This window comes from Porites lutea, chromosome 2 (genome assembly GCF_958299795.1).
Source record: "Porites lutea chromosome 2, jaPorLute2.1, whole genome shotgun sequence".
NCBI classification, from domain to species: Eukaryota; Metazoa; Cnidaria; class Anthozoa; order Scleractinia; family Poritidae; genus Porites; species Porites lutea.
The window spans coordinates 41,183,776-41,200,571 of record NC_133202.1 but is presented as its reverse complement, the minus strand read 5'-3'; the positions used below and the strand labels follow the sequence as shown (position 1 = coordinate 41,200,571).

Below are 16,796 nucleotides of genomic sequence, written 5' to 3'. Positions count from 1 at the left end.
ATAAAAATCAGCATGATGCATGAAACGAATAGACGCTTGCCGTTTTCACCAATTCAAAACCAAGCTCATCCAGTTTTGAGGCTTTTTCCTCGAGGAAATAAATCCCAAAAACCAATTGTATTGTATGTGATGAAGTTGAAGTAGACTCCGTCAAAAAATGTCCATCCATCGAACACCATGTCTGATGCCCCGCCCACCAGCAGAACTATCACCATCATAATGAATGCCACTCCAGCGACTTTAACTCCAACACGGTTTGGACGTCTTCTTTTTAAGTACTTCTTCTCGATGTGTTTGACAGTCCTGCGGATGTACTTTGTAATTCGTTCACCGACGGTTTTTAGTACACCTAAATTTAAAGGGATTCCAATCAAGGCACAGAAAATACAGAAAAGTCGGCCAACAAATGTCACGGGGGCGATATGTCCTGTTAAGAAACGTTAAAACACGAAGCGTTTGATTTTCATAATCCAATCGTAAAATGTAATACCACAGACGCAAATGTAACTTTTCAAGCACGCAGCAATGTCCTTAAACAGTTTGCAAAGCACTAAAAGTTTTCAAAGTTCAACGGTAAATTCTACGCGTGAATCGCACAAGTGCAACAAAACTAACCTTAAGCCGTTTGAAGTTGCGACTGTTATTGTCTTTACTTATCGAGTTCGCGTGTTCATTGTTTGTTTGTTTTTTTAAAAACGGACACTTCTTCATTCCTGAAAGTACTCCTTCAGTTTGGCTTGTCACATTTGTTTAAATTTTAGTCTTAAAACGCGTCCTCCATCGCCTAAAGAGAGGAAAGAAATTATCTCTCTCTTTCGCCTGAATCTTCCAACGTCATTCTCTTATTGCCTTCACAGCTTCGATATCTTGCCTAGGACTCAGAGGCGTTTAAAGGTTCAATCACCGATATATCAGTATCTGTGAAAGGTTTGAACCCAGGAGTCATTTCAAAAGTAGGTTGAGTTTGATCGTCCGGGTGAACGTAGTCCTGAATAGGACTGTTGTTGTTGATAGTGGCTGACGTTTCGACAACCTGTGCGGTAGTCATCTTCAGAGTCAAAGTGAGTTGTATCACGTCAGTTGATGGTATTATACTCTGGTTATTGATTTGACTGGTCAATTACGTCGTAATGTTATTGGTCGTCTGTCAGTTAAGCCGTGATGTTATTGGCTATGAAGACTCGTAATCAGTAATTGGTGCGTTTCGATCCGTCTATTGTTAGTCAAGTTGTCATTCTCTCGTAGTTAGTTTTTCTTGATCTCGTCAATAAGTCGTTTGTACGGCGCTGGTAACTGTTGGCTACGATTCACTGGCGTTTGTTCTAAGTTAGTAAACTAGCTTTCTAAAGTAAGACGTTGATAGTAGTCAGTAGAATACGTTATACATGTCGCAGAGTCCCAGTCAATTTGATGTTTCGTCTTTAAATGGTGCTCAGCAATGTGATTGTTGACGTCACCATTCTTCGTAGCTCGTTTGTGTTGGGTCAGTCGCGTGCTTAGGTTTCTGCCGGTTTCACCAACGTAAGAAGCCTGGCAGTCGCAGCATTTGGTCTTGTATACTGCTCCCTGTCTGTCCTCCGGTTTGTTTTTGTCCTTGACATTAGTAAGCAGTCGCCGTAAAGTGGTTATCGGTTTGTGTGCAACACGTATATTGTAAGGTTGTAATATACGTGCAGTAGTTTCAGAGGTGCCTCTGATGTACGGTATAGTCGCTGTCGTAACAGGGCCAGAGTTGGTCTGAGTGTTGGAATATCATCGTACAAACTGTTGACAGAAACCCTAGAGATTACTCGATTACTGTAATTTTATTATGTTAAATTCAATGTTTTGCTTGAATTGTCACTGTGTACTGATAATATCGTTATTTGGAAAAGATTTTACGTTCGGTGTGCTTAACTCACGAATATCGTTATATCGAGGTTCTGTCTCATCTCCTGGTCTCATAAATTTTATTGTAACTTTTGCCGGGACATAAAATATTTATCGTTATACCAGGAACAATGTTATATCCTAGACTACGAGTAGTCCCCATTTTTCCTCAGGGATAGTAGAGCGAGCGAAACGCGAGCGCGCGTGAAAATCACCCCATTCGAGAAAAGCGAGACGCGGTAGGGAAAGAGAAAAATGAGCTCGCGTTTCGCTCGCTCTGCTATCCCTGAGGAAACATGGGGACTACTCGAAGTCTATTATATAGGGGTTCCATTGTATTTACTAAGATTAGATAATGACAATACTTCCCAAGTTATAGCGAAATATGCCCATCTAATGTTTCAAAAAAGAAAGCAGATCTTGAGCCAAAAAATCCAATTAATTTAATAATTAACTTTTAGTATATTATTATCGGAATAGTATGATCAGGGTTGTCACTAAGATTTCAAGTTTCCGGGTATTTATTGTTAGTAGCCGGGGAAGTCGCAAGCAGTCATGGAGCCCCTCCCCCCCCCCCCCCCCACTCCCCCAAGAAGTTTTTGAAGTGCAGCTTCTACCGTTTTCGAAAAGGCATTACCGCCCCCAAAACGCAGTCTTCATCAAGAGCACAGCTATCATTAGCGGTTTTATGATGATCACGTCTTTATTAAAGAAAACTACAACATTCTGAGCCACTAAAATAATAAGTTTTTACTTTACGTAAAGGCTCGTTGGAGGCTTTTTTTGGTGGCCGCCAAATGGGAATATACATGTAAGCATCGGGCCTGAAAAAAATGACAGGTTGGCACCGGTCACGTTTTCTGCGAAGTCTTATCTTCACGCAGACAAGGTGCATACCATCCTTGGAGACCCAGGGGCAGTTAGTCGGGTCGATAAAATCTTCGTGGTGAACGTTTACGAGGATGGGTGCATGCTGGCCAGTGAAGTGTTAAAACACTTCACTCGCCAGCATTTCACTGGATGTAAAAAACACAACGATACTTTACTTTACAAATGCTAAAAATGTGGAAAGGACAATAGATTCTTATACGGTGCAAATGAATTAACATGCGCTGTAAAATCAATTTAGTTATACGTAAGAACGAAACAACTTACGAAAAACAAAAGTAAAACTTATTGGCGTTTTTTCCAACTTTGTCGCGTTTATTTCAATTCGCTGAAAATAGCTAATGTAGGCCAGTTTCCCTGGAGTTGATTTCTTTGGGACCGCACTCAAGTTTAGAAAGAGAAAGAAAAGTTTGTCGTCGCTTGTTTTACGTCCTCCATAAAACGTGAAACTAGGGATTTTCACGTCGTAGTCGTGCAGTGACGGCAAAGAAATGTACAAAAAAGCGTGCACGTGCAAACTGGTTGTTTTGGTCAATAAACCTATTGCTTTTTTGACGTTCTCGTTGCCGTCGCCGTCGTCGTTGCTAAAACTCCCTACTGACATTTCGCGAACGGATAGTTTTCGCGCGTGTGTACTAGTACCAAATCTAAGTCAGATGTCTTTTCCCGACATTTCTTAGTTTTTGCACGCGAGTATTTCAAAATTACTTAAACCTGCTTCAGATGAAACTTGCATTTAGTTTTATGGATAGTCTTTGTGTGTTTCAAAGGTGTGCTCTTTTGGTTTAATTTAACGACGAAAGTAGCCGGGGGCCATGCTCTGGGTAGCCGGGGGAAATCCCCGGCCCCCGGCCCTTAGTGACAACCCTGCAGTATGTACTGAATAAATTTGTTGTTTCCGTTCACGTTTTAGATAATTTGTTGTAGTTTTGAAAACCTGATTGTAACTAGACCAATAAACTTTAATACTATACTATACTATACTATATTATACTATACTATACTATACTATACTATACTATACTATACTATACTATACTATACTATACTATACTATACTATACTATACTATACTATACTATACTATACTATACTATACTATACTATACTATACTATACTATACTATACTATACTATACTATACTGTACTATACTATACTATACTATACTATACTATACTGTAAAAATATAATCTTCGCAAATGTACATTCATGGTCTAGTGTGTTCCATTTTCTCAGGTTCCCATGCATGAAATGCTGGAGTAACGCAAAACTAAATGCAAGGCTGGCAATACGGCAAAAGGCTGATTTATGTAGAGCCAATATTTTGGCTAACAAAAATAAGCCTTCCTCAGGGCCAGAGCTACACTGAAAGAAAATACTATAACGGCTCAAAAAATTTGAAATTAAATTTATAGAAGAGGATCTCTGCCTTCAAAGTTACGCACAATGCGGTTGACGCGTGCACGTTAACGCATTTTTCCCGACAACCTTTCTCGAAACAGCTGTTTTAATAACTGACTTGTTATTATCTTCATATCGGGCTGGTTTCTGAAGCAACTTTATCTCTCTCATTAACCTGTCATATGTAAAAGATGTATGACGGAGCAAAATGACTATTCATCATGATTATTTTCCATTTTTGGCGTTAAAATATTTAATCATTCTTTTATCTGAAAAGTGCTAAATAATTTTAATGTGATGTATGACCACCGTATTCGACGTATTGCCGTGAAAACAAAATGCTTCCAAAGAGGAGAAATCTAGCCTTAAAGTCCTTGTGCAAAAATTTAGAGAAAACGGTTGGAAGTAGTCTCTTCCGCAGGCAACTCCGGTTACACTGATTGTGAGAAGTCTGAGCACCAGAAAAGGAGAAAGTGTTCCCCTCCCAAAAAACAAACCGTGTGGACCGCGTCCTTTACCCTTGTGGACCAGAGACTAGACCCGGGGTCCCCTGGGGGTCTTCGCCTGACAAACTATCACAAATCCAGTCCCTTTAGAAAATTTTTTTGTCATTCTAGCATTCCGACATGGGGACAAGCGAGCGCGTTGTAAGTACTGCAATTTTTATGCACTGTGTATGCGAAATTTTTGCTCTCAGCTGTTTGTTAAGCCGTTTTCCCATGTGTGTTGTCTGAATGTATGCGAAGTTTTTGCTCTGTTTGTTATACCGTTTTCCATGTTTGCTGTCTGAATCTAGATTCTGTCATTTTTCATTCAGACATTTGCCTCGCCAGTTTTCTAAAACGTTTGTGTCAATGATTTCATTTACCTTACAAGTTTGAATAAACAACACGACTTACCAGGCAGTCTTCGGTTATTATCGTCTTTCATTTCTAACCGATATCGCCTCCGTCCATTATTAGTTCGTATCTTTAATTATGACTCTTCAAAAAGCCTACATACTGTGCAGATTTGATTCCGCTTAACCATTTGCTGATTGTGGTTATTTATGTTGCTTTTTCAAGTTTGCTGGTTCTTTTATCCTTATTTGAAACAAAAAATAATGATTTGTCTACCAAGACACATAACTGAGTCTTTGTTTGTACTGAAGAAAGCTTCATTTTTGATAATATAAGTGTTGCTTAAGTTTAGTTTTGGTTTTGCATAGTTCGATCGAGCCGCAAATCAACACATATAAGCTTAAGCTTTAATGCATAAATTGGAGGCTGTTGTAAAATTTTCTGACAATTTTAAGAGTAGAAAAAAATTAAATGTGAATGCCTCATCGTTTCATTCAAAACCAGTACCATGACAGATATACTTACAAGTTTAAAAACTGTTGAAAAGCTTGGTTTTAGTTTTGACAATCGATCGCCCGCTATATTAACACACATACATTTGCGTAGGTTGAAGGCTTAAAAAAAAAAGGAAATGTTACGAGTAGGAAAACTACAGGGTGTCCCGAAAGCTCGTTCCTCTAATTTCATGCACTATAACTTTTGATCAAAACTATATTTTTACATGAAATTGCTAGAAGATGTTTATTTCTCTATCAAGTACATGTATTCAGAATTTATTAACTGGCACGCCCTTTTTGTTTTTTTTATCACATTCTGTAGCCGTTGCGGCATGAAGTGGGATACAGCGTGTAGACCCACAAATGATCCATTTTGAACTTTTTTATCATGATTACCTGGTGCGCAGTATCCAGTTCAACCCCCAAACAAAATTTGTTTTGTTTAGGCAGCTGAAAAAAAAGATATTTTGGGCATTCATCCAAAAAAGATAATCATCCCGGCCCCCTTCCACAGCTAGGCTTTTGTACTTCTTTACAAATTTAAAACGAGATGGGAGTTAATTGGCAGACTAAGCAGAGGTTTTTTTGCAATCTCAGGGGACTCTAATTTTAATCATTTTAAACAGCTTTTCATGACCCTTTTATTTGGCTTGCTAACTATGTGAGACTGAGCTTCCTTGTCGAGCCTCCTATTTTGTATCTAGCCTTCCTTAAAACTATTTTAGCTGCTTTTTTCGGGGCTTTTGGTCCTCCCCTCAGTTTCTTGCCTTCAGAACCTTCATTTCTTCATGATCATTCTACAACCCAACATTTGGATTTTTCCAGTTTTTTAGGAATTTCTACAACAGATAGGCCAGTAAATGGAAGTATACAGGCTTATGCTCTCACGCAGCTGAACGTTTTTGCGTTAAGGGGGTTTATCTTTCGTGATATTCACCAAAAACAAGGAAGGAGTTCGAGAAATTCGGGCTATGAAATACAAAAAATATGTGGCTAAAAAATATACTCGCGCTCCTTTGGCGTGGAAGTACACAAATCGAATATTAGAGTCAAAAGATGGCACAACAAGTATGGAAATAATGAATTATGTTGAAAGACACAACTTTTGTTGAAATGATTTGCTTACCATGTTCAATCGTACTGAAAAAGTAGAGGAACGAACTTTTGGGAAACCCTGTATAGATACGTTATTTGCTAGTCAGGAAGGATTTAGATGAAGGAATATCCTGGACAAGTTTTCTAACGCCATTTTCGTTTCGACAAACTACACTAACTATTGTAGGTCAGGTAAACGACTTTTGTCTCTTTAAATTCCCCCACTATGTTGCCTGTCAACGCCTGTCGCTTTTAACCAATTAGATCGCTGCGTTTGTCAGCGAACGCGGGGTATTCAAAAATCAATAGCTCGCGTGCAGGCTCACTTTTCCTCGTTCATTCCCTTGCGGGATGAACCCGAACTCGCACAATTGGTCGCGGGAAACAATGACATGTTATTCTTTCAATTGTTCTCGTATTGTTTGGGGTCAGGGTTAGGCACCATTGGTGACTTCTCTTCCGAGGAGCAGCTGCTACATGACCCACGTTGGAAGATGGAGTCCACCTTTCCTCGCATGGCATCGAGAGATTATGTTTTGACGTTGTAATACCGACAGGATGTAGTAGAGTAAATGCTATTGAATCCGAAACAGCAGGTCATACATAGACAGCATGCCTTGTGTTCTGCAAGCACTTTATTTTCATTTACATATGAAAAGCGGGAATAATCAAAGGCAGTATGCTTAATCCTTATTCTAGACTAAACACATTTGTTTTAGTAAGGTTGGCTATTTCAGCGGCTTGTCGTCGTCGGCTAATTTTCTTGTCTTTAAGGCCCAAACTAATCTACGAATATTTACAACACTCGCCCCAAGCTAGAATTCTGCAAAGCTTATAACCGCTCCCACATTCAGGATAAACATATATCCCACTGGTGCCATCCTCACAAGTACAAGGCACACGCTTTTGTAGTTCGTCCTCTGGAAAGGGAAAGAAGGGCATATTGTGAGAAATAGTTACTAGTCTATATAAATCACGCTGCATACGGTGAATGCATAGCTGAAACTAAAATCTCCTTTTCTCTTTATTCCTTGTATGGCTTCTTTTTTCTTTTTTAAAATTTAATGACACGTTCGGAGAGAATGTTTTTCTCGCATAACAGAGCAAAATTTTGCTAAAAAGGAGTCACATGTGGCGAAATTATAGGATTTCGCCACTGGACCCGAACGTTTACCTAAGGGCTTCATTACAAGTGTTGGCTATCCACCTTAGTTACTTCAAAGTATTAAACCCACTGATTCGAGTGACGACTGGCTACCGTCGAGTCACCCGCATAATTGATGCAATGCATAATATGTTACCATCTGCCCAGCGTGCCTTGCGCCTATTTCAGGGTGATTATTTCCGGTCTGAGATTTTACTCGAAGCATCGGAGACATTTTTGCCGCTTTAAGGGTAAGATACGGAGATAAAGTAGTTCTTAGTGTAATTTCACACCTTTCATTAGGAGGAATGAATGATTTATTGATTAAATTATCCTGTTTTCTTTAAGATTTGATCGTGTGACCTTCCTCTCCTCACGCGTCTATCCTATCTTCGACTTCTGCATAGATGCTGCGATGCCTTTCCTTTCTTTCATTTAAAATATTGTGTCCCGTTGCTATGATACGATTTGACTATGTACAAGCAATTGAAAATCAAATTTGATTTGAAAAAAAAAAAAAGTAGGAAAGGTTATAAAAATTTCGTGGGAAAGCTCATACCCGTTTGGCGGAGTTTTTGTGATCAAAGCTAACAAGAGGAGACAAGTCGCCAACTCATTGAAGTTCTTCTCACTTATTATGACGAGAAGACTTTGCCGAGTGTGCTAATTTTAAAGGTTTGGTCTTTAAAAATATCCATGTTAAGTGTCTTTCATTGGAAAAATGGCGCGCTCTCCCCAGACAGGGGTTGACAGTACGGTTGACAGTCAAACAAAATGCCGAATTTTGCTAAAATGATTTGAAATAAAATCTCTAGTTATGTGTGACTGTTTACCTCGTTCGTAAAACCGCTTTGCAGGTGAAGCAGCTATGCACACAAACGCAACTGCCAACACGAACACCACCAGGAACTTTGCATCCATCGTTTAATCTAAATAGAAAAAAGATTTTTTTTTTCACACGATTTTGAAAAAATGCGGAGTAATCATAAAAATCTTTAAAAGAGTTTGTTTTCTTATTTATGACGACGAAACTTATGTTGACATGCTTCCCGCCTTCTAACATTAGACGAACGATTCATTTCATTGTAATTAATTGAATAAATACATTACGGAACATCAAAAATACAGTTAAGAATTAGGAAAAGAAGGAACAAGCGAGTTTCAGGATGGGAAGCGATAGTGCGACCATAATCTACGTTCACTTTTATTGTTGCTTGGTAGTCAAGGCTTCAAAGACTGAGGGTATTGTTGTTTCTTATTTAGTACAATAGTGCTTCTGTTACTTTTTTCAAAAGGAAAAAATGACAAAAGAAAGATCAACCTTGCTTACCTTTTCTCTCTACGGTGGTGACTTAGTATCTTCAGTAGTAGCTCTGTAGTTATTGGAAGAGACGATACATTTAGCAGGGAAAGTAGCTCCTTTTATAGCCAAAAATTGGCGCAAACATCACGTGCAGAGAATTCAAATCACCACTGTGATTGAGTTAAGGTTCATTAGTTACCTTTTAGAGGAGGTCAAATTGATATCTTAAAGAACTTATCCACTTCCTATGCTTTTGAGCATATGCTTTACTCAGCTGGTTTTACATTTGAGACAACTGAGATTAGCCAAGCGAGGTTTTAATTTGTCAAAGCAGAGAATGGCTGTAGTGATGAGGTGTCGCCTGCAGTCATCAATTTCCCCGCCTTGTTTACAAGCATAATCTACGTACCGTGTTGCGGTTTGTTTAGACATAACTTACATTCAACACAATTTAAATTGCATTAAAAATAGAACCAGTTAGAAAAAGCATATGCTCCGGAATCCATAGGAAGGTTTGGTTCTCGAGTTAATAATAATAATAATAATAATAATAATCTTTATTTAGATAACTTTTTCATGTAAAATATGGTTTTTAATTAACGAAGACGTTAAAAAGCTAGAATGTGTAAAAACTATTTTATGTACAAGATATTAACTCAAATTGATTTACATTACAAATCTAAAAAGATTAGTCTGAAAAATATTTCCATTCACGGATTTTTTAATTGCCTGGCTAAGGGAGTTAAAATCCTTGATGGCATTATATGCAGTACGCTGTTTGCCCCAATTCTTTTGAAACTTGGAAGTCTAAAATTTAGCTTAGTTCTGGTATAATAATCATGTTCTGGTTGTCTTATGAAGTTCATATCATCCTCTTCAAGTCCATTTAAACACTTATACACACAAATACATCTTCTCTGAATACGTCCTTTTTCTAATGGAAACCCGCTTAAGAGTGGAAAGTAGCTCCTTTTACATCGAAGAAATGGCGCAAACATCACTTGCAGAGAATTCAAATCCCCGCTGTGCTTGAGTTAAGGTTCATTAGTTAACTTTTAGAGGAGGTCAAATTGATATCTTAAAGAACTTATCCACTTCCTATGCTTTTGAGCATATGCTTTTCTCAACTGGTTTTACATTTGAGACAACTGAGATTAGCCAAGCGAGGTTTTAATTTGTCGAAGCAGACAATGGCTGTAGTGATGAGGTGTCGCCTGCAGTCATCAATTTCCCCGCCTTGTTTACAATCAAGCATAATCTTCGTACCGTGTTGCGGTTTGTTTAGACAGAACGTACATTCAACACAATTTCAATTGCATCAAAAATAGAACCAGTTAGAAAAAGCATATGCTGGAATACATAGGAAGGTTTGGTTCTCGAGTCAATAATAATAATAATAATAATAACAATATTTATTGAGATAAATTAGAAATTTAAAAAGATTACGCTGAAAAATATTTCCATTCATGGATTTTTTTAATTGCCTGGCTAAGGGAGTTAAAATCCTTGATGGCATGAAATGCAGTACGCTGTTTGCCCCAATCTTTTTAAAACTTGGAAGTCTAAAATTTAGCTTAGTTCTGGTATAATAATCATGTTGTTCTTGTTGTCTTTTGAAGTTCATATCATGTTCTACAAGTCCATTTAAATACTTACACACACAAATACATACATTTCTCTGAATACTTCTTTTTTCTAATGGAAACCCGCTTAAGAGTGGAAAGTAGCTCCTTTTATATCGAAAAATTGGCGCAAACATCACGTGCAGAGAATTCAAATCACCACTGTGATTGAGTTAAGGCTCACTAGGTACCTTTTAGAGGAGGTCAAATTGATATCTTAAAGAACTTATCGACTTCCTATGCTTTTGAGCACATGCTTTGCTCAACTGGTTTTACATTTGAGACAACTGAAATTAGCCAAGCGAGGTTTTAATTTGTCGAAGCAGACAATGGCTGTAGTGATGAGGTGTCGCCTGCAGTCATCAATTTAGCCGCCTTGTTTACAAGCATAATCTTCGTACCGTGTTGCCGTTTGTCTAGACAAAACGTACATTCAGCACAATTTCAATTGCATCAAAAATAGAACCAGTTAGAAAAAGCATATGCTAGAATGCATAGGAAGGTTTAGTTCTCGAGTTAATAATAATAATAATCTTTATTGAGATAAATTACAAATTTAAAAAGATTACGCTGAAAAATATTTCCATTCAAGGATTTTTTAATTGCTTGGCTAAAGGAGTGAAAATCCTTGATGGCATGAAATGTAGTACGCTGTTTGCCCCAATCCTTTTGAAACTTGGAGGTCTAAAATTTAGCTTATAATTAGTTCTGGTATAATAATTATGTTGTTCTTTTTTTCTTATGAAGTTCATATCATGCTCAACAAGTCCATTTAAACACTTATAGACATAAATACATCTTGTCTGAAAACGTCTTTTTTCTCTTTTTTTAATTTGTCGAAGCAGACAATGGCTGTAGTGATGAGGTGTCGCCTGCAGTCATCAATTTACCGGCCTTGTTTACAAGCATAATCTTCGTACCGTGTTGCCGTTTGTCTAGACAGAACGTACATTCAGCACAATTTCAATTGCATCAAAAATAGAACCAGTTAGAAAAAGCATATGCTCGAATGCATAGGAAGTTTTGGTTTTCGTCTTTTTTCTAATGGAACCCACTTAAGAGTGGCAAGCGCATGCGTAACAGATGAATAAAGAGGTCTGTCTAAAATTATTTTAGCAGCCTTATTCTGCAAAACTTGCAACCTGTACATTTAGGTTACATCATCCTTGTCCCCCCAAACAAGGTCTGGGCATGATCAAATATATGGTTGCCGAAATGTGTCAATATTCGATGTCGCGTATATGCGTTTGATAATTTCCACATATTGACAATAAAATTTAAATACATTTGATTTTGTTCAATACTTTCGATAAACGTGTAGCAAAATTCGATAAATTCGCCTTAGTATGCATTCGATTGTCTCCTAAATTTATGGAACAATTCAAGCAATATTTGATTTGAACAAAATTCATTCGGTAATTCAAAAAATATTCATTCGATGATTCGAACAAAATTCATTCGATAATTCAAGCAATATTCATTCGATGATGCACGTGACCTATCTTACATATTATAGTAGAAGGCTTGGCTACTGAGTATCGACCATGTGCTCGAAGAGATTGTCAAAATGGACGCCAATCTTAAACAACTTGTAAAAGACGAGGTAAGCATTGTAGTATTCCTTTATTAATAGATGATTTATTTAAGCACTATTTGGATTCTTTTTTAATCGAAAACAGAACGTGAAAGTCCTTATTTTTAGCCAGTGATCTAGACTATTTAAGCATACAGAGTTTATTAAGCTTAAATGTGGACTATTAGTTTTTTACTTGCTTGAAGGTTGCTCGACATATTGCAAGCCACAACGTGCCTGGTAAGTAAACATCGATAAAAAAGGCTTACACCCGTTTTACTTGTATCGCAACCATTTCATATTTACATTCGCACCCAAACATTGCAATAGACTTCTGTCAATCAAATTCAGCTGCACAAATCAATACAAGTAAAACGGGTGTAAGCCTTTTTTATGTTTATTTACCAGGCACGTTGTGGCTAAAAATAAGCACTTTCACATTCTGTTTTTGATTAAAAAAGAATCCAAATAGTGCTTAAATAAATCATCAATTAATAAAGGAATACTACAATGCTTACCTCGTCTTTTACAAGTTCTTTAAGATTGGCGTCCATTTTGATAGCCAAGCCTTCTATCCCAATATGGAAGAAAGGTCACGTACATCATCGAATGAATTTTGTTCGAATCATCGAATGAATATTGCTTAAATTATCGAATGAATATTGCTCGAATTGTTTCATAAATGTAGGAGAGAATCGAATGTATATCACGGCGAATTTATCGAATTTTGCTACAAGTTTATCGAATGTATTGAACAAAATCAAATATATTTGAATTTTATTGTCAATATGTGGAAATTATCAAACGTATATACGCGACATCGAATATTGACACATTTCGGCAGCCATATATTTGATCATGCCCAGACCTTGTTTGGGGAGACAAGCATGATGTAACCTCAATGTACAGGTTGCAAGTTTTGCAGAATAAGGCTGTTAAAATAATTTTAGACAGACCTCTTTATTCATCTGTTACGCATGCGTTTGCCACTCTTAAGTGCGTTCCATTAGAAAAAAGACGTTTTCAGACAAGATGTATTTACGTCTATAAATGTTTAAATGGACTTGTTGAGCATGATATGAACTTCATAAGAAAAAACGAAGGACATGATTATTATACCAGAACTAATTATAAGCTAAATTTTAGACTTCCAAGTTTCAAAAGGATTGGGTCCAGCAGCGTACTGCATTTCATGCCATCAAGGATTTTAACTCCCTTAGCCAGGCAATTATAAAATCCGTGAATGGAAATATTTTTCAGCGTAATCTTTTTAAATTTGTAATTTATCTCAATAAAGATTATTATTATTATTAACTCGAGAACCAAACCTTCCTATGCATTCGAGGATATGCTTTTTCTAACTGGTTCTATTTTTGAATGATGCAATTGAAATTGTGCTGAATGTACGTTCTGTCTAGACAAACGGCAACACGGTACGAAGATTATGCTTGTAAACAAGGTGGGCAAATTGATGACTGCAGGCGACACCTCATCACTACAGCCATTGTCTGCTTCGACAAATTAAAACCTCGCTTGGCTAATTTCAGTTGTCTCAAAAGTAAAAGGAGTTGAGAAAAGCATATGTTTAAAAGCATAGGAAGTCGATAAGTTCTTTAAGATATCAATTTGACCTCCTCTAAAAGTTAACTAATGAACCTTAACTCAATCACAGTGGTGATTTGAATTCTCTGCACGTGATGTTTGCGCCAATTTTTCGATATAAAAGGAGCTACTTTCCACTCTTAAGCGGGTTTCCATTACAAAAAAAGACGTTTTCAGAGAAATGTATGTATTTGTGTGTATAAGTATTTTAATGGACTTGTAGAACATGATATGAACTTCATAAGACAACAAGAACAACATGATTATTATACCAGAACTAAGCTAAATTTTAGACTTCCAAGTTTCAAAAGGATTGGGGCCAACATTGTACTGCATTTCATGCCATCAAAGATTTTAACTCCTTTAGCCAGGCAATTAAAAAGTCCGTGAATGGAAATATTTTTCAGAGTAATCTTTTTAAATTTGTAATGTAAATCAATTTGAGTTAATATCTTCTGACATAAAATAGTTTTGACAGATTCTAGCTTTTTAACGTCCTCGTTAATAGATTACCATATTGTACATGAAAAATTTATCTCAATAAAGATTATTATTATTATTACCTCTCGAACTAAACCTTCCTATGCATTCGAGCAAATGCTTTTTCTAGCTGGTTCTATTTTTAATGCAATTGAAATTGTGTTGAATGTACGTTTTTGTACTCAATCACTTCCAAGTTTAAAAAAGATTGGGGCAAACAGCGTACTGCATTTCATGCCATCAAGGATTTTAACTCCCTCTTTAAATTTGTAATTTATCTCGATAAAAATTATTATTATTATTATTATTATTATTATTATTATTATTATTATTATTATTATTATTATTAACTCGAGAACCAAACCTTCCTATGCATTCGAGCATATGCTTTTTCTAACTGGTTCTATTTATGATGCAATTGAAATTGTGTTGAATGTACGTTCTGTCTAAACAAACCGCAACACGGTACGTAGATTATGCTTGTAAACAAGGCAGGGAAATTGATGACCGCAGGCGACACCTCATCACTACAGCCATTGTCTGCTTCGACAAATGAAAACCTCACTTGGCTAATTTCAGTTGTCTCAAAAGTAAAAGGAGTTGAGAAAAGCATATGCTCAAAAGCATAGGAAGGCATGTAAATCAATTTGAGTTAATATCTTGTACATAAAATAGTTTTTACATATTCTAGCTTTTTAACGTCTTCGTTAATTGAAAACCATATTTTACATGAAAAAGTTATCTAAATAAAGATTATTATTATTATTATTATTACCTCTCGAACTAAACCTTCCTATGCATTCGAGCATATGCTTTTTCTAACTGGTTCTATTTATAATGCAATTGAAATTGTGTTGAATGTACATTCGGTCTATACAAAAGGCAACACGGTACAAAGATTATGCTTGTAAACAAGGCGGGCAAATTGATGACTGCAGGCGACACCTCATCACTACAGCCATTGTCTGCTTCGACAAATGAAAACCTCGCTTGGCTAATTTTAGTTGTCTTAAAAGTAAAAGGAGTTGAGAAAAGCATATGCTCAAAAGCATAGGAAGTGGATAAGTTCTTTAAGATATCAATTTGACCTCCTCTAAAAGGTACCTAATAGAGTACTAAAGTGTGACGTCATAAAAATGAAATTTCTGAAATTATGGGATTTGTCAGGATATTCTGAAAGAACAATGTCCAAGAGGCCTACTTGCCAAAAATGAGCATTTGGGGGCAAATTGTCTCTGAGATCGTAGCCCAGTTATACTCAGAAAACTCCATATAAACCCTTCTAATTTTTTTTTGGGTCGACCCAAAAAAAAATTAGAAGGGTTTGTATGGAGTTTTCTGAGTATAACTGGGCTACGATCTCAGAGACAATTTGCCCCCAAATGCTCATTTTTGGCAAGTAGGCCTCTTGGACATTGTTCTTTCAGAATATCCTGACAAATCCCATAATTTCAGAAATTTCATTTTTATGACGTCATCACTTTAGTACTCTATGAACCTTAACTCAATCACAGCGGCGATTTGAATTCTCTGCACGTGATGTTTGCGCCAATTTTTCGCTATACAAGAAGCTAGTTTCCCTGCTAAATGTATTGTCTCTTCCCATAAGTACAGAGCTACTACTGAAGATACTAAGTCACCACTGTAGAGAGAAAAGGTAAGCAAGGTTGATCTTTCTTTTGTCATTTTTTCCTTTTGAAAAAAGTAACAGAAGCACTATTGGTGTACTAAATAAGAAACAACAATACCCTCAGTCTTTGAAGCCTTGACTACCAAGCAACAATAAAAGTGAACGTAGATTATGGTCGCACTATCGCTTCCAATTCTGAAACTCGCTTGTTCCTACTTTTCCTAATTCTTAACTGTATTTTTGATGTTCCGCAATGTTTTTAATTCAATTAATTACAATGAAATGAATCCTTTGTCTAATGTGAGAAGGCGGGAAGCATGTCAACATAAGATTCGTCGTCATAAATAAGAAAACAAACTCTTTTAAAGATTTTTATGATTACTCCGCATTCTTTCAAGATCGTGTGAAAAAAAAAAAATCGTTTTTCTTGTTAGATTAAACGATGGATGCAAAGCCGGTTCCTGGTGGTGTTCGTGTTGGCAGTTGCGTTTGTGTGCATAGGTGCTTCACCTGCAAAGCGGTTTTACGAACAAGGTAAACAGTCACATAACTAGTGATTTATTTCAAGTCGTTTTAGCAAAATTCGGCATTTTGTTTGACTGCCAACCATACTGTCAACACCTGTCTGGGGAGCGCGCTATTTTTCCGATCAAAGACACTTAATATGGATATTTTTAAAGAACAAAACCTTTAAAATTAGCACACTCGGCAAAGTCTTCCCGTCATAACAGGTGAGAAGAACTTCAATGAATTAGCGACTTGTCTCCCCTTGTTAGCTTTGATCTCAAAACTCCGCCAAACGGGTATGAGCTTTCCCACGAAATTTTTATAACCTTTCCTACATTTGATTT

The 16,796-nt window shown here is 36.8% G+C and overlaps 1 long non-coding RNA gene and 1 pseudogene across 1 annotated transcript; both read right to left on the bottom strand.

Moving 5' to 3' along the window:
• Window positions 1-5,090, bottom strand: part of LOC140926212 (potassium channel subfamily K member 9-like) — a 5,304-nt pseudogene extending 214 nt beyond the window's left edge.
• Window positions 5,091-7,227: 2,137 nt separating this feature from the next.
• On the bottom strand, window positions 7,228-9,169 carry LOC140927250 (uncharacterized). The gene is made up of 3 exons (XR_012164548.1): window positions 9,066-9,169; window positions 8,569-8,664; window positions 7,228-7,511 (listed from the first exon to the last, which is right to left on the bottom strand). It is a non-coding gene; the product is annotated as an uncharacterized lncRNA (long non-coding RNA).
• Between the last annotated feature and the right edge of the window lie 7,627 nt (window positions 9,170-16,796).